We start from the raw sequence: 20643 nt of genomic DNA, 5'->3' as shown, positions 1-20643 counted from the left end.
AACGCACAATGTCTGAATCCTCCTCCTCTCGCTGTTAACTCCAAAGCGGTGCTTTAGACGCGACACTGCATCGTGGGGCGCTGCTGTCACTCTCTCCTAATCACCGCTATCAAAGCCATCGCGCATCAAAGAAGAAAGTAAACACAAGGCTGACAATGGGGCTGACTTTGTAGAGAACGGGCGAGGAGGGGAGGTGATAGCCAAACTCTTGTAAAGTGAGGGGCGCGTACCACGGACAAGGCCCTCATCCCCGCCCCTCCGCTCTCGTCTCGTGCCAACTACGCGCCGAAGTGGCGGCTTTCGCGGCGAGGACACCGCGCATTAAGAAAGCACGGTGAGCCCCGGCTTGGCACAGCGCCCGCCACGACCCGGATCAGATGCGGCCGCGGCGGCGCCGCGCTGTACAACCGAGGACGTCCAGACAACGTCCAGGCGACGGCGACGACGGCACGCAGTCGTGCGAAGGAGGCACGGAGATTGAGCTGGCCACAATCAGGGAGCCCTGGGCTGTCGGGAACTTGTGGGAGTACACCTCGTGCGCGTATATGAGCGTGCAACCGACCCCGCCCTGAACATCGTCTACGCTCGCGGCCCGTTCATGGACAACGGTCAAGGGCAAGCCGCGGCCGTGCGTAAAAGTTGTCCCCCTACCCCTGAAAACTTCTCCCGCCAACTTTGCCTTAGAGCATTCCTGCTAAGTTTGAGCGGGATGTGAAAAAAAAAGCCTGCGAAGAGCGTGTTGACTTTTCGCGAACCGTTTTGCAAAGACGAGGTCCTCCTCAGGGCTGGTGCGAAGCGGCCTCAAGAAAAGTACAGGATCTTTTAAGTTCAGTGCGGTAACCAGTTGGCGTAGTCTACGAGAACTTGTTTTGTTTAGTATCAATGGAGCATCAAAAAAATGGTTTTTGGGAGCCTACAGACCAGAAAGTAAGGGATAACACATTAAACACGCAACACTTTCTTTCCACAATCCTCACAAGACACTATATTTGTTCTCATTTGTACTTTTCCCGGCTTTCTTACGCTGTGGCGCGTGCTTGAACCTTCTTTGGTGTTGTTGGCTCTTGCCTAATGCTGTCAGACTGTCAGGGTTAAGCGTATTGGTGCTTGTAGTGTGTAGTTATCTGCTTTATTCTTGCGCGCTACGGTCTGTATGTCTCGAAGAGAACCGGTGAGTTCTTTGCAGGCCTCAGACAGCATGGGAACATGGTTGCTCTGAACCCACACTAGCATACTTAACATGCACATCACACAGTTATCAATGTTCTTATTCGATGCACTTTTTCACAGGCACGTAATCAAAGGGGGCCTGACCCCCACTCTCTTTTTTTCACTTGGCAGTACAGCCAACTGCCAGCACCCGCCCTTCGCTAGATAGAAGAAATTACCTTGGGCCCCTCCCGACAAAAATTTCTGGCTATGTGCCTGGTTTTTCATATCAGCAGTTTCACTCTTCTAAAGTTTCTTTTCCCACATATCCTCAGCACCTCGCTGCCAGCCTTGATCGACATAATGCACACGCGTTCCAGAAAACTGCTTGGCCGACAGCGAAGGAAGAGAGAAAGTTTTCCAGCGATCTCAACCTACATTTACTAAGTACAACACTGACAATCCCCGCCCAACGCACACGAGTATTATCGTACATTCTTAGACACTCTTTTCGATCCACCTATTGACTCCCTATCACAAAGTAGTCCTGCGGTACGCACTTTTCGGTAGCACAAAAAGCGCAATCCCGACTCCGCGGCCTTCCGAGCGCTGCGTCTGCATTAAGAGTTACTCGCACTGTTGTACTCTGCACCACGATTGTAATGGGCGATTATTTGTTTTATCAAATGCCGCGCGCTCGCCGTCGTGCGTCATGCAACAGACGATTTAACGATATGGGCTGGTACACTTTCTCCTGAAGTCACCGTATCAACGGGTAACTGCGTCGGCAGTCAGAGCCCGATCGCGGTCTCCAACAGCTTCGTTACGCAACAAAGAATCGCGTGAGCTACCTCTGTGCTTTTGGCCACCTGATGGCGGCAAACCTGCACTTCTGCTTGCATTCAGACGGCAGTAAATACCGCTAACTTTGAAATTTTAAATTTATTTCCTTTCTTTACAACAGAAAGAGGGAGCCGGAGCAAAAGGCCAATTGGCCGGAAGAGGTTCCGGCACCTGAAGCAGGGGCCGCGGTGCGCAGCACATACCATAGATATACAAGCATTATTACATTACGGCTACAAAATACAAAGAATTGGTGACATTATGTACACAAAAAGAGATGGAGAAGCACTGTATTAGAAAGTACGCTTCGAATTTAATATACGCTTCTAATTTCGTGCATTTCGTATATTAGACGTGAGCACAGGTTGGTCAAATGTTTAGGGGAATCCCCCAAGGTGGAGTACATTTGTAATAAGGAAGTAATTACTCATTGTCATCCACCGAAGAGCTGCCATATGGGTACAAAGGAAAGGTATACAGCTCTCTCAGAAATTTCGCAGTTATAGAAAAATACGTCCTATTCCGGGGTTCAAACCCGTAACCACCGCTTCACCAGGGCAGTCATCCTACCTACTGGGCTAACCGGGACGGCAAGGTTATGGTAGGGCGAGAGCGAATTGAATTGAATTTGAATTTTCTATAACAATAATTTTCTATAATTGAATTTTTATGTGACTACGAAGTTTCTGAGAAAGCTGATAAAGCTTGTACGAAATCTTGCCTGCATCTTCAAGACCATGCCGTCTTGACTTCTGTTGTGCAATCTGGATTCTCGTTCCAGCAAACCATAATACAAACTTCAAAAATGCCTACTCTATGTGTTCATTCTCCCCTTGCTAGTTATAGTGATATTAAATTATATTAACTTTAATGGACATAACTTTGGACCAATATATTTACCAATGAGGTGTAGTTTCATCAAAAAAGCGCTTTAGCGGCCTTGAGGAAGTTGCAGAATGTTTTCATTACCTTTGCTTCTGTCCGGCTTCTTTTTCGCAGTCATATATTTGCCAAGAAAGACAAAGCTCTACCTCAGTACAATCTTTTCTCTCTCACCGCGCCCCTGCTTAGATTTTTTTTTTCCAGATATTTGACTGCATAAAATTGAAGGCTGAGCTTCTATGTTTCGTTTCTTTTTCTTTTCGTTTTAGCGCAAAGGAATAATAGGAGGTTCTCGCGGGCAATGAAGGCACAAGCAACACTTCGGTTCGCATGGACCGAAAGTTATAGTCAGAGGCAGATGTAAGGAGCAACATGGGAATATAAGTGTGATATCGAAATCAAACAAGCCAACTCACCAAACTCTGAAATTTCACTATGCGCTAGTCCACTGCAAATACACCCAAATGTGTTCGTACGCGGTTGCCACAATATGGACAACAAGCCACTGTTGAAGCAGAAGGCATTCCCAAAGTGGAAGCCACTATTAGTTTAACACGGTGGTTATCTGGAATGTAATTAAGCAGTGAGCCAAGCTCGTGAACGAAGCTCTGTGTATACCGACCGATCACATCTCCGAGATCCCGGACTCACTCGGAAGAGATTACTATTACGCGTACAGCGTGCTCCTTTATCACTGGTGTTAGCCGTGCACAAGAGAACTTCCTGAAAGAGAGTGACCATACATCATGTGTGCTTAGCCTTTCCGATAGTAGCGGTCAAAGGTCAGTGTTGTTTTTAGCAGCGGAAAATAGTATGTCTCTACCGACTCGTCGCAGGAAGTACTTTTCTTTTCTTTTTACATGATATTGATTGCCGGCCGTGAAGCGATGTAGTATGTGTATTTCTGCTCACGAACAGTGGCTGACGTTAGTCGGTACTTTAAAATAGATTCTTGAGCAAGCTTAAATAACTTGACCCTTTCTGTATCGTAACAGACCCAAGCATTTCTTGGAGTCTTGGAATAAAATTAGGTTATAAGGCAGTGAGAATCGATGTACTTTATGGCTATATGCGAATGTCTCATGATAACAGGTGGATAGCTAAGGTATTTAAATACTTGTGCAGAAAGAGCGTTGACTCACAATGGAGGAAAAGAACAAGGAAACTAACCAGTAAGTATGCCGGACACGAGGACGGAGAAAGAAAGAGCATTAAAGCACACGTTAAAAACGCGGAAGGTAAATATTGGATTAATTCAATGGAAAAGGAGCAAACTATAAAACAACATAGAAATGGGAAAAGACAAATCTGGAAGGAATCATTCTAGGATAACTCTAAAGGCTGCGCCGTACTCTTTGAAGCTAGAAAAAGAAATTTAACCAAGAAGTGACAACTGCGAAATGGGAAAAACAACTGAACATCTTATACTAGAATGTGACAGTATCCATCCGGGTGCTTATGGAGGCACTCTCTCCCTGAAGTCCTAGAGTTCAGACATAATAAAGATCACGTAAATGAATCTGTGGTAGGAGTCATTCATTCAGCGATTGGAAGATTGGTGGCTCAAAAGCGATGCGGTGATGTAAGGTTACAAGTTCAGGGTTAAAAGTTGTATTTAAAGTGAAATCGCGAATTTATAGATATACCGTTAGGTTTAACGGATCCGCTAAAGAAATATAAATAAAAAAAGAGCTGAGCATGTGGCTAGTGAAACTACCACCCAATTCAAGGCGATGCTCTAACTTCCGTCCGATCGTCCGTACATCCATCCATCAGGCAGGATTGAGCGTCATTATTTTTATGTCATTTTTTATGTCCATGAGCACGGCAGTTTTACGTTATGAGTTTCTACGACGCCAGAACGCAGTTTTATCATCATCATCACCACCACCACCATCATCATCATCCTTCCACTTACATCCACTGTAGGACCAGTCCCATCACAATGTCCTTGAATTGACCTTGTCCTGCGGCAACTGCGAAGCCATTCACTAATGAGAACTTCATTGACATATCCGCTGTTGTTAATATACAAAATGAGTTACACGCGTTCTTCGTTTCTAGAAGTTTCGGTCCCTCTTACAGCTGTCGAAATAGTGTTAATGTAGCCCACCTTCCCCGCAGATTTTGAAACCATTGGTATATGAAAACAATTCCCGCTACATCACTTAACCCACGTGATTAAAACTACTTGCCCTGCGAGCAGGCATGGACAGCCCTGCTCAGCCGCGTTTGTAGTTCCTGACCTTGAAATATCTTGGGCTGGACACCTGCAAAGAGTCCTGTCGTCCACTTAGGCTCAATCACTGGCCATCGCAAAGTCGCTTAAACGTCTTTCTTCAAACCACACAGGCTCGTCATTCTGTCTGACTCCAAGTCTGCACTAGAGCGCCTGCAGTGCGACACTCCCTACCTTAAATTTTGCCTCTGGGCTCTCACCTGTCTCAGGAAGCTACAGACGAAAGGAATTGCAGTTTTCTTCCATTGGCTACCATCTTACATTGGAGTCGCTGGTAGCACGGCGGCAAACCTTCTCGCTTAAGAAACCCGGTTTTATCAACCTTCAGTGGCTGTCCCAGGGGATGAGAACTTCGCTAGGCAGCTTCTGGTGCAGCATTTTTTTTCACTTCGACCACCTCTGCACATCATTTGCGTTACGCAAGCTTTGTCGCGTGTCAGGGCTACTCTCTTGTAACGACAGCGCCCGCACTCTGCGATGCACCAGTACGGATGCACACGATTCACCGCGCAACCTCACCTATGCCCGTACACTGTGGTGTTGTGGGTAATGCGAACCATTTCGTCTTAGCGTGCCCGCGTTTTTGTTCCGAGCGTGAACCACGCCTAGAAAACCTGAGGATAGTGAACTTTCCCTTGGACGACGTCTCTCGCATCGTGTACCGTGCGGGTTCCCGAACTGAGCGGCAGTCAACGTCACGATCACTCTTGAAGTTTTTTAGAGGACTCATGGCCTTATGGAACAATGGTATAAATGCAATCACTTAAATAAGGACTCAGACGGAGAAATTGACGACAAGGCACTGTGAGGCTAATCCCTCCAGTACATTTACAATACCACCACCACCACCAGAGCAGTAGAAGAACAATTTGCGTCGAGATTGATTCTGCGTCAAAATGGTTCCTCCAAACATGTCAATAGTGTCGAGGCCCGTTTGGCCTTGTGTAGCGCAGATAGAACCACGGCCTCTGTTGTTGTTGTTGTTGTTAGTGGCTATTCATCGTTAAGAAAAATAAAAACCAAAAATAAGTATGGAAGGAACAGATGTTACTAGCCGCGGCATCTGTCATCGAAACCCGAAGCACCTGAGCTGCGGCTTGCGGGAATAAAATGAGACGGAGAGGACAGGGAGAAGGAAAGAAAAGGGGAAGAAATAGAAAGAAAGGATAGGGGTAGGGCGGCAATATACACTATGTACAAATACAGGGAATTAAAATAGAAATAGCCGGCCTCTGCCTAGGTGCCAGCATTTGCCGCAAGCCTTTGCTCTTCGAACCAACATGCGCAAGAGTCGCCTGTTTTCACCGGGCTGATGCCAAATGACGTATTTTATAGACCTTTCCATCGGGCGAGAGATATATATGCCCAAACACGTACCGTCTGTGCTGTAGCAAACCGGTTCCGCTGCCGCTTCCACCATAGAGTTTCTTACTATTACCTAGAGGGAAAGCTGGCGGCGCTGCACTTCAGCCACCGTGGACGCCCAAAGCATCATGGGGCGGTGAGCTACTTGTTGCGGAACAGTCGTAGTTTTTCGGGAACACAGAGTGCCACTACTAAGATGTTTCATTCCGAAAACGCTGTTCGTGTGTGCGCAGACGACTTTCGCGCGAACGCAGTGTGCAAAACCCATAGTAGTGAAAACGCGACGACACACGACGCCAATAAAAGGTTTTACTTTTCTAAAATGCCATTAAAAAACATCTTATAGTGTTTAAGGAACAACATTTTTTTTAAAACATATTTACTTTTAAAAGCGCGCCTGTTAATTACTAAATATTAGTTTTATAGTGTTCTTTACTTGGCCAATAGGAGAGCGAGTCGTCTCTTATTTTGGGCAAATTTTGCACTTAATTGCTTTTCTGCTCGTTTGTTGCAATCATTAGACCAGATATTGAATGTTTGTACGTTTGTAGTTATCAAACAGCCTTATTTTTGTATTATTTTTTGGCCAAAAGTTGCAGTTCCGCAACAAGTAGCTCACCGCCCCATGATGCTTTGAGCGCCCATGGTGGCTGAAGTGGTCTCGAGGGGTCGCCATGCAAACTCCCATAGACGGGCTGCCAGCTTTCCCTCTAGGTAATAGTAAGAAACTCTATGGCTTCCACTGTGCTGACGTCACGTGCACACAAAAACCCAGTGGTGAGCAATATGGCGACGCCCACGCAGCCCATACTGGAAAGATCGAAACAAAGCACGTAGAGCATGCGTCAGTCCTTTTTCTCACGGAAGTATTAATCAAGGAGTTCCACAAGACTCAGTTATTCGGCCCCGCTTTTTTTTACATATATTAATGGCATATTGTCTTATTTAAATCAAAACACGTCAATTTTTAATTCACATACCTTGCTGTCCATCCATTATGCTTTCATACACTTCCATATGAACTATTGCGTCACGTAAGAGGATAGGACGTATAGAACTTACCGTTGTAGATGTATTTCTATGCAAAGTAATTTCTTAGAAACATCACTCTTCCTTCTTTTTATCGCCTTGTTTCCACTCACTCGCTACCCATCCCACTTAAAGAGTGCAAAATTTTCAGTTCTTGGTTTTGCTTTTTAAAGTAATCAATAAATATATGTGTTCTGATTTGTCCTTTGAAAATATTATTCCTGGCAATAATATGGAGCATTTTGCTTTGTCGAACAATTTATTATTGCCAAAAGCATGGACTAATAACGGCAAGCAAGCACTTTCTTCTTTACCATCTCGACTTGAGGTAACTTACACTCTTCATTGAAATCACCATTGCTGTTGTATGTTCAAGAAAATGTTGAAAGAGCATATGTTTGAATCCTTAGATATTGAATATAGTTTTGTCCTTATCCACTGTATACCACAACCTGCTACTGTACATTTTTGCCTTTTGTCGCTTGTTTACTCTTCTTCTGTGTTTGTTTTTTTGTTTTTTTTTCTTTGCACTTCCAATCCTCGAGCATATACATTGGCACATTATACTCTGTCCATTTAGTTCTAGGAGGCAGTGTTCGCAGTTTAGATTTTCGGGGCTCCTACTCTATACACCTTTTCCTTTTATTAGTGCTCTGAAATTAAACATAAAAAGAAACAGAACGGAAATAGAGAGGGTGCCCGGACCAGCATATGGGAGAGGAGGAATAACCGCGAACTTGACAGGACTGACGAACGAGAAGAAGACAGGACGAGCGGTCCTGTCCTCTTAAAGACAAAACATATTTTAAAGGAAAAACAGAGATGTGAAAAATCATAAAATACAGAGCAAGAAACGAGCCTGAAGTCCAAGTCGCCGAGGCGTTGTTCCATGATGCGAACAAAAATTAAAAACAAGGAAACAATGAAAAGAGTGCTGCGAAGACAGTAGACGTCAGACAAGGCGGGTGGTTAAAAAAATACGTCCGGAAGGCAGCAGCTGAAAATTCCAAAAGCGAAAAACATAACAGAGCGGCAATATAACAGATGCAGAACGAGAAGGAAAAAAAGAAAACACTCGGTACAGAATGTTTGTGCAGAGAAAGCAAAAAGGCAACTGTAGTAAGCAGTGCAGCAGAACATATAGGAAGACTGCAGTGAGAGAGTGACATAGCGCTGAAAAGGGGAAAGGGGATAGGCATGAAACAAACAAATCGTAATCAAGAGACGCATTCAGACGCCACAGGAAAGAGAGGAGATGCTGCAAGTAAGTGAGATCGAGGAGAGAGCAAAATCAATGGAGTACGTTAAAATGGCGAGAAGGGAATACAGAAGTAAACCAAAATAGTGACACAAAATGAAAATTAAATAAAAAGAAAACGGTGGAGCAGACTGTTAATGACTTAGTGTTCTTATGCAAGGATAATTGCCGCAACGAAGGAATAGTATGCCTAACACCCTGTAACCACGCAATGTACAGTGAATACGAACTAAAAATAAATTTAAACACACAAATAAATCAAGGCGAGTGCACCTACGGCGTCGCCGGTATATCGATATGTCCGCAGGCACTTCCATCGCGGTCCAAATCTCTCGCGGCGAGCCCTCTTTCTCTCTCTCTCTCTCTCTCTCTGCGTCACACCTCGAGGTCACAGTCGTCTCGCAGTGCAGATCCCCGGCTGATACTGCGACCATGTTAGCAGAGTTGCAGAGCACAGAGGCAACAGGGCTTCCGCGTCTGCCGAGCCCGTATCGTTCATCTAATCTGCGCTCATCTCAGAAATCTCGCCAGCGGTCAGGTCGCCGTCAAAACCGCCAAGACAGAAATAAGCGCCGATAAACGAACTAGTGAATGTCGGAAAAAGAACCTGCGCCAAAAAGGGAAAAGCAATGCCGTCCTCTGTGCCGTAATGCGGCGAAGGAGACCCTTACTTGAAGGCTTCCGCGAGGCAAGGTGAACGCGCCCTTAAGCGAAAAGAAGTTAAGAAAGTCAGCGGCGGCTTCTCTTTCTACTTATCTATTTTTTTTTTTTTCACTTTTTGTCCTTGTCTCCCTTTTGGATCGAATCGGGGACTCGTTGACGCCGCATTTGCGCGGTCAGGGTTGATCCATCGAGGTACGTGTACGGTTCGCGAAAGGACGTGTCGGCTCGGGGTCGATCGCGAGAACACTACTTTATGTGGGTCGCCACGCGGAGGTGAGCCAGTTACGAACTCGAGACGACCTTTGACGGGCAACGAGCTCTTTATTGCGGCATCGGCACTGTTGTCTCACTTATGAGGGGAATGCTGTCAGTGTGTGCGTGTGCAGTTCTTTCGGTGTCACGTCTATGCGGTTCCCCCTTCCACTGAAACAGCCTTCGAAGGAAGGCTAGCAATCTGACGACAAGCGAGCTTATTCATGTCCTAAGTAGAACACAGCTGGGTAGAGCTGGAGGACGCCGACCCACACAAGGCTGCTGGAAGCAGCTTGCGACTCATTCCTATCTCCGTACGATGCTACTAACATGGTGGTCGGCGATTTTATCAAAGCATTCGTGACGAGCTGCATCAATGAACAGAGGGGAACGTTGAATAACAAAAAGTTATAGGATAGCTTCAGCAGACGCAGTCGAAGATTACGGAACATTAGCGCCACCACATCAATGAAACGAAGTGAACCAGATTTTGATTACTATACCACGCGTTGAACTTGGGTCATCGCCACTGTTTCTCACTTTTGAGGGGAATGCTGTCAGTGTGTGTGTGTGCAACCCTTTCGGTGTCACGCCTTTACGAATCCCCCTTGCACTAGAACAGCCTTCGAACGAAGGCTAGCATTCTGACAACGAGCGAGCTTATTTATGTCCTATTTACAACACAACTGGGCAGAGCTGGAGGACGCCCGCACACGCAAGGCTGATGCAATCGGCTTGCGACGGTGCCCTCTCTCCGCACGATGCTGGTGACATGACATTGCCATCGGTGATTTTATCACAGCATTGGTTACGAGCGGTATCAATGAAACCAGGGAAAGCTTGAATAAAAAACAAAGAGCATTACTCCAGCAAACATTGTCTGCGATTCCGAAACGTTAGCGCTACCATATGAATGAAACGAAGTGGACCAAATTTTGATCACTTACAGGCGCCGACTGTATAATACGGTTTATACACCGCGCACCCTGTGCGCACTATCTGAACTACTAAGCACACAGCGCGGGCGGGCGTAATGGTAATTATTTGCTAACCACAACGAAGACATAAAAGACGAGCAAAGCTATGTTCGACCAAGCCTTTCTTTGTCCCACTTCACTTTGTGGCATACAGGGGCGAGTGGGGAGGGGGGGGGGGTTATTTAACGGCGTCGCCTCATAGGAGCAGACGCCCCACTCCTCATCCTACGCGAGAGCAGCTGTCGTCTCATAACAAGGTCAAATGATGTCACCACACAGTAAGGTCACATGACCCACTGTCGTCAGCCACATGGCAATTACGGGGTTAAACACATTCCCTCATCTGCATCTTCTTTAGACTCACAGTTGATGCTCAAGCTCGTGTCACATGGCGCAGACAACCCTAAGGCGCAGACATGGCGCAGACAAGCAATAAGATAACATATTTTCCAGTACCTGAAGCCGCAATGGAGGCTTGCACAAGGGCAGCTGAATCTGAAACCGCAAAACAGCCGTTCCTTCCCGTAACGACATGATTCGAGCAGGCGCTAGGCGATATATTCTCTCACCTGCGCGCATACGTGGCGCAGTACATCAGCACAATTAATACCATGCAAGAATTTCATTTTGTATGGGCTCCAACGTTACGTCAAAGACGATGCAAAGCAAAGCAGAAAGATGGCCACTGAAGGCCGAAGATGCGTGGACTTGAAGTAGAGAGTTGGGTACGCAATGCGCAGCCGCGGCAGTTCATTGCGTACTCAACTCTTTACTTCCACCGATCTTCGGCATGGCAGTTGGCAGCTTGCACTAGGTGACCAGAATTTAAACCGCAGTGCAAGGTCTGCTTTCGATGTATGAGCTAAAAACAAACATAGGAGTAACCTTGACATGCACCGTAGAAACCTGTCTTGCTACCTGCACAGACGAGGCCTCATGTGCCGCTCATTGCGTAAATTGCCACACAGGTGGATTAGGCTAATCTCCCATGAAATCATTAATTTTGCTTTATGATCGTAGTAATGCACTTAGTGAAGCAATCGTAGTAATACAGAGGTGCAGGCCAACATCACAACGGACCTTACTGGAAGGTTCAAGACTCTTCTTTTAAGTCTACACCCTAAGCAGAAAGGTGTAAAAAGGGGGTAATCTGTGCTCTGGCACACTCTTTTATGAAAGGGAGTTAGAGGACAGATTACTCCCTTTTAAATCCCACACAGGCGTATTCGTGTTTATAGTGTAGTAGGGTGGGTGAGGGAACAAACGCGGGTTACTGACATCCTAGTCGAAATCAAGAGGAAGAAGTGGGCTTGGGCAGGGCATGGAATGCGAAGGCAGGATAACCGCTGGTCCTTAAGGGTAACGGAGTGGATTCCAAGAGAAGGCAAACGTAGCAGGGGACGGCAGAAAGTTAGGTGGGCGGATGAGATCAAGAAATTAGCAGGGATACGGTGGCCGCAACTGGCAAAGGACCCTGTTAATTGGAGAGACGTGGGAGAGGCCTTTGCCCTGCAGTGGGCGTAGTCAGGCTGATGATGATGATGATACGCCATGAGACGTTGTTGCGTTCTTCTGACGGCACACAAGGTCGCATCAGAGAGCATGGAGCGCACTCATAAGGGAACAACTGTTGGACCTGAGGCTGCGATTTTTTTTTTCTTTACATTCACGGGAACACCCAGACTTAAGGAATATATTCGGATTAACGCTAAAAAACCAAGCTGTTGCTTCAGTCTGACGAGAATATGCTTCGTCTGGGGATGTCCCTTCACATATTAACGCGCGAGCTTTAAGGCGCCAGTTACGCAGAAAATCCGGCGTCGGCGTTGTGAGCGAAACATCACGGGCATGGCGCTGGCAGGTGGTCCCCATGCCACCTAGGTCATGTGACCTTGTGGCGTTACCACAACCTGCCCACCTGTGGCAGCACCTGCCATCGCAGGGCAGTGGCGCATCGCTTAACCGCTGCACCACTGAGCCAGCGGGAGTATGAGGACTCCCATTAAACTATGAATGAAAAGAAGATGGTTTGGTTTGGTTTATGTTGTTTGCCGTCTCAAAGCGACTCAGGCTATGAGAGACGCCGTAGTGGAGGGCTCCGGAAATTTCGATCACCTGGGGTTCTTTAACGTGCACTGACATCGCACGGTACACGGGCCTCTAGAGAATGCCCTTCTGCATATATGGGAATTAACCCATTACTCTATAGCGTCATACCCTTAACGCGGAGCTTAAGTTTCCCCAGTTTTCTAACTTAAAGATGCTAGATCCACATACTTTTCTGATGGTTCATGCTGCTAGACTGATTAGGCAAAACAGAAAATATATTTTTTTTACAAGATTTCTTTCCTTTTTTTTTACTTAAAGAGACCCTGAAGGCAACTATCTCTAGTTAATGTTCTAAGTAGAAATGAGTCATCTGACTCGTTCTGGTTATATTTGTACGGCAGCAATATATATATTTCATTCATAACTGAGTGGTCTGTGTCGTGAGAATGCCATTGCCCATCAATACAGGAGAACTTCACTTAATCCTCAGTGTCCCTTTAAGTGACTGGCTGGCGGATTGTCTTAGTGCCGGACAAGCCCCATACTGCTCATGAAGTGCCATTTTTAACATGCAATCCAGTACTGGGTGTATGTTTATAGCTTCACCTAATAGATGTCTAAAGCGTTTACTTCAGCCCTATTTCCTACATGCATTTTTTTTACCACTCCTTATCATTCAACGACCCTCTGCGCTGAGCCCGAGAGACGGTATTCCTGCCGCCCGTTACATTCCACTCGTATACAATGACAACGCAGGTGTGTCTTCCCCAAGGACGCTGTCTCTGTCCGGCCGCCCGCTGCCCAACGCGCGCCAGGTGTCCAACGCGCTTTGGGACCTCCGCGAACAACACCCCAGCGCCACCTACTCGCGGCAGCTCACGCATCTGGTCATGGCCTTCGGTCAGCTCATCGACCACGACTTGGCCCTGACGCCCGACGCCAGAGGGGGTGAGTATCGACGGGCGCCTGCCCCCGCTTAATGGATTGCGCGTGGCAAGACTCCAGTCATGCGCGCGTTGCTTGTCTGGTTACGTGGCTTGCCAGCGCTTCCGGTCTGGTGAGACACGTGCAAAATTGCAGCAGGTACACAACCGTACAGACGTGCCAGGCAGTGATGCCAGGCTTCGGCGTTTTGTTTATATTGGATGCGGGAGCCTGACAGGGTTTCTCGAAGGTCTGTTTTCCCATTAGAATGAGGAGGAGCCCAGAAGGAGGGCGAGAAGGGAGGTGGGTAAGGGTAGAGGGATGACAGCAGCACGCTTGGAGGGAGACCAGCCCTGAGAAAGAGAGTCGTCGGCTCGTGCTGGCAGTGAATGAAAACCGACACCGGAGAGGTATAGGGCGCGACGCATATACTTCGGGACTGCGAGCCGTTTGTTCGGCTCTGTTTTCCACTGAGCTTTGGCTCTCGGGTCTCCTGACCCTGAATATAAACGAGGAGCCGCCCCAGATCGTTCCTTTCTTCGTTGTTTTTCTTTGACCTCGGTTTCGTTCGACCTCGTGTGCAGCCCGACAGGTGTTTAGTTCCTGCATTGAGTTTGTCATGGAGAGCTTTAAGTTCGAATTGATCGATGGGCAGCATTTGTACATCTTTATTCACGTTCCGCTGGAAAGTCAGCGTTGCTGCATTTCAAATGTAAATATCATTGGCAACGCGGCAGTTGTAGCGAGGAAACGCTGGTCTGCACTAATGGCGTGTAGAACGTTAAACGGTTTACCACGGGTGGGCAGTTAGGTACAATGTATGAAATAAAAAAGAAGGAGGACCCTGAGAGCCGGATTTAGCAAAATTCAATGGCAGGAAACTGTCAAGATGATAAAAATATCGTTCCAAAGCAGAAAGAACTGAAATTCTTCGTTAAATTATTTATGTCAGTGACGTTGTCATTAACAACTATTTCGCCTGCGCATGTGCTGGAATTGGCGGATATGTAGCAACCGAACCTGACGCCAGGTAGGACTTAATCAGAATTGGAGGGCTCCTCGAACTGAGGGAGTGGGCCGACGTTGCTCCACTCTGGAACGCCTGGTGCGGAGCCTTTTGCCGAATCGTTAATTTTTTTACGGGCCGCATTTACGTTAATGCCTTATACTTTCCCCCTGGAGATCCTCCCGACGTTTGTTTAATTGCAGTAGTGTTCAGCGCATTCATGGTACCACTAACGCTTTCAATAACTCATTTCTGCCAACTGTTATATCCGAATGGAATGTACTTCCTGAGGGTATTGTCAATGAAATCAACCCAGTAAAATTTAAACACTTATTGATCGCTCATTTTTCTCCTCAATTCCTGTACAAAGCCTTTTTATTCGCTTATTTGTGGTCTTGTTAATTTCAATGCGTTTACTGTGTTTACTTGTGCTTGCCATATATATTTGTGGTCTACCTTTGTGACCCGTTATTACCATTTGTAACCCCCCCCCCTTCTTATGTAATGCCTCATTGGGTCCTTTAAGGGAAAATAAATGATGATGATGATGATGAGAACTGTTCGAGAATTCCAGTTCGGCGATCACATTTATTTAGGAAAATTGGGTTCCTGGTAAATTGAGCTCGCTGCATCGTCGTAATAGCATCAAACCTGTTTGCAAATACAGGTAAATGTTTAAAATCAAAATCGGCTTTTAAGCTGGGCCTCCATGCTAATGCACGCTGTGGTCATACCGGTACATTGAAGCAATTTTATGGAATTCATTAGAGATTTCTTGCATAACACTTCACGCCATGAAGGCCGCAGTAATGGCTGAACATGCATATAAATGCAAGTATGTTTTGCATAAACATTCAATTATGAACCGGATCAAGAAAACGCAACAACTCAAGGATGAGCACGTCGCCACGAATGCTTCAAATAACGGCAAAACGCGCTGTTTGACACCAGGCAAAAGACAGGCCGGCAGCTTATGGGGGAAGAGGAGCGAGCTGAAGGCCGTGAAGCTGTGCGGTCGCCCTCAAGAGCTGGATGCGATCCAGCATTTGGTCGTGCTTGATGAATCGATATTTGTCGCCTTAAGTGTCGGGCGTGAAATCTCCTCACGTTTCTCAGCGTACCGATATTCATGCGCCTCACAACGCCTCCTGGTTTGTTATGGATGCCGTGGCGGAGTCGCTCCGGTTCGTAAAAGATTTATTTCAAGAAAAGGAGCGGCATAAAAATTCAGCCGGTGTTCGCTGTGCTGAGACCTGCTTATGCAGATATGCAGACTGGAGAAATCTTGCGCAAAACTGTAAAACAAAAAATTAAGTACGCTCACTCTAGGCTATGCAGGCCGTGAAACCCATCGAGAACAAAAGTGAACACTGGCGGTCGTTTTTTTTTTTTTACGTACATATTGTTACGTGGCGGCCAGCCAAAGATCGAGGCACGATGAACGATGAACAAGAGCTGATCTAATGGCCGCTGACCTAGCATGTGCGCTCCGTCCCCCACCACTGCCAGCTTCGTCTTCTTCGTCACAATATCTCTGGTCCTTTTTATGTATTTTTAATCGGTTACTTCACAGGTGTGCTGTTCAGGTGACCACCCACTGTAAGCGGCAGTTCTGTAGTGCCTTTGCTGAAAACTACTGATAACCCAAGTGGTCAAATTATTCCGGAGCCCTCCACTACGACCCGCCGCGGTGGCTCAGTGGTTAAGACGCTCGTCTACTAAGCCGGAGTACTCGGATTTGAACCCGACTGCGGCGGCCGCCTTTCGATGGACGCGGAACGCCAAAGGCGCCCGTGTGCTGTGCGATGTCAGTGCACGTTAAAGATCCCCCGTGGTCGAAATTATTCCGGAGACCTCCCCTACAATACTTCTTTCTCTATTCCTTCTTTTACTCCCGCCTTTATTCTTTCCCTTACGGCGCGGTTGCGGTGTCCACCAAGATATGTGAGACAGTTACTGCGTCATTTCATTTCCACAAAAACCAATTTCCAAACCCCTACTCAGTCCATCACGGAGCGTTCGTGTTTGTTTGGAAGCGCTTGGTCCTGCCAGATGCGGTGATAAACACAAAAATCATGCGCTTTTGTAACCTCCGAGAGTATCATAACACTACTTCTCAGAATGAGTATTGGCATACCTTACACGTGTAAAACACAGCAGGCACTTCCAAAAAGGATTACTTGAGTAATTTTTTGCCCACCTGGGCCAGACAAAATCGACAGCTTATTACAAATGAACATTGTAATAAGAGAGTGATTATTTATGGACATCCACCTGGCAAAGAGTAATAACTCCTTTATTACAAATGTACTTCACCTTAAAGGATTTCCCTAAACATCGAACCAAAATGAACATAGGATGAATATGACCGCCGCGGTGGCTCAGTGGTTACGGCGCTCGGCTGCTGGCCCGAAAGACGCGGGTTCGATCCCAGCGGCGGCGGCCGAATTTCGATGAGGGCGACGTTCTAGAGGCCCGTGTGCTGTGCGATGTCAGTGCACGTTAAAGAACCCCAGGTGGTGGAAATTTCCGGAGCCCTTCACTACGGCGTCCCTCATAGCCTGAGTGTACGTTAAACCCCAATAAACCAAACCATAGGATGAATATAGGTTTTGAGCAGAGGAAATACCCACTAACTATGTCAGTTCTGTGTGGACACCCGAACCACGCCGTCGTGGAAGAGATGGAGGAGGAAATGAAGGAAGGAGAGAGAGGAAAAGGTGCTGGGGTGGAGGGGTTCGAGATAATGTCGACTGCCTGGGATCCTTAACGTGTTCTGAATTTCGCCTCCACTGAAAGCCGGACCCCGCAGTCGTGACTGAGCCCGCTTTCTCGGCGAGCCCCCCCACCCAACCTCTGAGTCACCGCCGCGGGCGAGTCATTTTGTGGCAGAAACTTAACTTGGCTGCACGTTTTTGCGGAAGTGAGCATTATCGCATAGTTGAAACACGAAGCCGTTTAATACTGCTTACAAGCATTGAAGTCTTATTTAACATCAAAGTTTAAAACTGACGGTAGCATCGGGGCATCGTAGCAGGCACAAACCAATCTGTGGAACTCAAAACTCCGGAAGCCAACACGGAAAGGGTGAGGTGGACACCAAGAACGCATTTCGGCATTTAATTCTCTCCCACTTTCATCCTTCCTACCCCACGGTGGTGGTGAAAAACATTTATCGTCTATTAAATGTACACAGCAAGGTGATTGGGGTAGGGCCCTATTGGCCCTTTCCTCTCGTAATACTAGCTGGAGCCCCTATTCCGGGACACCATTGGCAAGCAACGCCGCCCGCATCCGTCGAACCAAGGCCTTTTGGGCCTTGAGGTCCTGACAGCCGAACAGGGTCGCCTCCCAGTCCTCTCTGGTGGGGTTGGGGTTGGGGGGGGGGGGGGGGGGGGGGAGGATAGGTGGGTTTGAGTGACACGCCCAAACCATGTGGAAGGTGTCAGCCACCGAACTGGCACGCGCCATCTAAGGATGTATTGAAATGTTTAAGCACCGCCGGGCACAGTATAGTGTTAGTAAGAATTTTGATGAGGAGGCGCTCGTCAGCGCGATCCAGACCCTTACAAAGGGCCGGGTAGCGCCGGTGCTCCTCCTTGTAGCAATCGGTGCTGGGTTTGAATGTAAGGGCCAGATTGTCTGATTGGGAGTAGGCGTCCAAGGACAGGGAGATAGCCCGGGGAGAGAGCGCGCAGGCGGCCTGATCGGCCTGTTCGTTTCCCTGGAGTCCCTGGTGACCGGGGGCCCAAATCAGGTTGCTTGGAGTTGGATCTTCGCATCGACAGCTATATTCCAGTATGCACCAGGCAAGAGTGGGAGCCCAGCCTACTCGTAGTTCCGACAGGCCCCTCGCGAGTCGGTGATGATGTGTTTTGACTTGGGATTCGTGAGAGCCAGAGCAATGGCAATCTCCTCCGCGTGTGTTGCGTTGTAGGCTTTGAAAGTGAGCCCGTTAACTGTGTTTGTGTTGTGTACGACTGCGGCCGTGTACCACCCCCCGTGGTGTGGGCCGGCAACGTCCACGTAATACACGTGTTCTTGGTTACCATAGTATCGCGCCAACGCTTCCGCGCGCGTCTGGCGACGGAGCGATGACGACGGCTGCTGCGCAACACTGTACAATGACCAGATGGTGCCCGTCGTGTGAGAAATCGCCAGTTGTCTCAGAGAGCCTCTTTCGTTCATCGAGTCTCACGGTGTGACCATCGGCTGGCCAGTTTACGCCGCAAGAGGCGCTTCCGACTTCACTCCATTCAAACTGTGCACCAGATGTCGCTAAAACGCGCATTACATTGGAAATTGGTCGATAACAGGTGGCCAGCTAAGGTTTTTAAATATTTATACAGAAAGAGCGTTGACTCACAGTGGCGGAAAACAACTAGAAAACTAACCAGTAAGTATGCCGGTCATGAGGACGGAGAAAGAAAGAGCACAAAACGACAGGTTAAAAACGCAGAACTTAAAAATTGGATGAATTCAATGGAAAAGAAGCATAGTGTAGAACTGTATCGATTCTGGAAAAGGCAGATCAGGAAAGAATTTTTCTATGATAACTCAAGAGGCAGTGCCCTACTTTTCGAAGCTAGGTCAGGGTGTCCTAGAACGCGCAGCTACAAAAAGAAATTTAACGAAGAAGATGACACATGTGCAGTGTGTGGTAGATCTGTGGAAACAATTGAACACCTCATAATCAAATGTGATGGTATCCATCCGGATGTCGATGCCGGCGCAGTCACTCTTTCTGAGGCCCTAGGGTTTAAAGATAACAATGGTCATGTAAATAAATCTGCAGTGGAAGTTAGCAAAACGCGATCCAGGATTGGTGGCTGAAAAGCAGAGATGTGGCATAAGGTTAGAATTGTAGGAAACCGTAGGTAAAGATGATGGCGAATCTTAATGAGAATTGCCAACACAGTAAACAAAAAAATAATAAAGAAAGAAAAGCTGAGCATGGTGGCAATTGCCACCACCCCGTTTCAAAGGGGGCGCTCCTATCCATCCATCCATCCATCCATCCATCCATCCATCCATTGCCCTGCCTGGGGCCTTACGCTGATTTCGTGAAGCTCTGTCAACTAGCCCGATCATCTGTCATAGAAGCGTCGCATCCTTTCACGTTCGCCACATCACATCAAGTAAAGAGAGCGGTTTCACAAGTCCCTAGTGCTAGAGCTACATCATTTTTCTGCTCCCCGGCTGAAACGTGGCCGATAAGCAGCGCACGTGTAATGTTTTAGGGTTTCGACATGTTTTCCGTATAGCTTCCACACGACTCTCATACGATATGTACAACATAACACTGCCGCTTGCATACCGACTTTTTCGCGTGTGCCGTCCGTTTATACCTGTAGATCTACACTGCATATTCCATATGGCTGCCGCATGGGACATGCGCATTACGGACGCATCGTTTCATAGAACATGATGATGATTGCAATGTCCTCATGCTTAATGGCACATTACACTAAGCAACAGCTCCCCTTCTTTCTCCTTTTCTCTGCGAGCTTGAGAGTTCCTCTACGCCCCATACTCGAGTTCGTACGATTAAGCTAACGCCTACGGCGAACAAAGTGCAATTGGGGGGGGGGGGGGGGGGGGGGGGGGACTTTTGCTCATGATAGTACCTCACTGTGCCACAGTCGCCAAACCTGATCCTTCTTTAGTGCATGGGGGCGGCTCGCAGGTAAAACGAGACGCTTTCGGCTCGCAATCGAAAAATCATTTGGCACTGGCTCGAACGACCATGCACGCCCGACGCAGCAGACGTCGGCTCGCATCACACTGCCTCGCCTGTCGTCGTCCGAAAGAGCGTGCCGAAAGGGTGACGCTTCTCCTCTCTCACTTTCCTCTCTCTTTGTCTTAATGCCGCTCTTCCCGCTAAATCACGTGATGCGTTTTATGCCCCCAGGGAAGGACAGAGTTCGTCTGCTCCGTTCAAGGTTAAACGTGAGAGTTTTTCGCAATACCCCATCATCATCTTTTCTCTCTCGCTCGCTTTTTACTT

At 47.5% G+C, this 20643-nt stretch overlaps 1 pseudogene across 1 annotated transcript in view; it reads left to right on the top strand.

Moving 5' to 3' along the window:
* Positions 1-20643, top strand: part of LOC149336780 (salivary peroxidase/catechol oxidase-like) — a 134793-nt pseudogene that overhangs the window by 52902 nt on the left and 61248 nt on the right. The window contains exon 3 of the transcript XR_016284322.1: positions 13463-13654. The product of XR_016284322.1 is annotated as a salivary peroxidase/catechol oxidase-like (transcript). The remainder of the gene's footprint in view (positions 1-13462; positions 13655-20643) is intronic.

The sequence above is a fragment of the Amblyomma mixtum genome, chromosome 7, assembly GCF_055824585.1.
Source record: "Amblyomma mixtum isolate Tamu chromosome 7, ASM5582458v1, whole genome shotgun sequence".
Classification (NCBI taxonomy): domain Eukaryota; kingdom Metazoa; phylum Arthropoda; class Arachnida; order Ixodida; family Ixodidae; genus Amblyomma; species Amblyomma mixtum.
The sequence above is the reverse complement of the archived record's forward strand: the minus strand, read 5'-3'. Positions and strand labels throughout refer to the sequence as shown.